Genomic DNA, 295 nt, shown 5'->3' with positions numbered 1-295 from the left:
ACTGGAGGTCGTATTTCTACACTTCTAAATAAAATGGGCTATACAAATAATGCAATATAAATACATGCATACATAATTTATGAGAGGACCTATTCTATTTTGTAAAAGTACTCTGAAACGCAAAGATCGGGGGCCACGGCGCCACGGTGGCGCCGCGCAGATTTTCCCACAAGGCTTACATGCAATGTGGGGGGAGTGCGTTACTCAAACGGTTTACCGTTAAAACTTTCATAAATCGAATAAATAAACATTTACGTTCAACTTTTATTCCATATACAGTCTTTTCTATGTTATT

Source organism: Sphaeroforma arctica (genome assembly GCF_001186125.1).
Source record: "Sphaeroforma arctica JP610 unplaced genomic scaffold supercont1.593, whole genome shotgun sequence".
Lineage (NCBI taxonomy): Eukaryota > Ichthyosporea > Ichthyophonida > Sphaeroforma > Sphaeroforma arctica.
Note: the sequence above shows the minus strand (reverse complement) of the source record.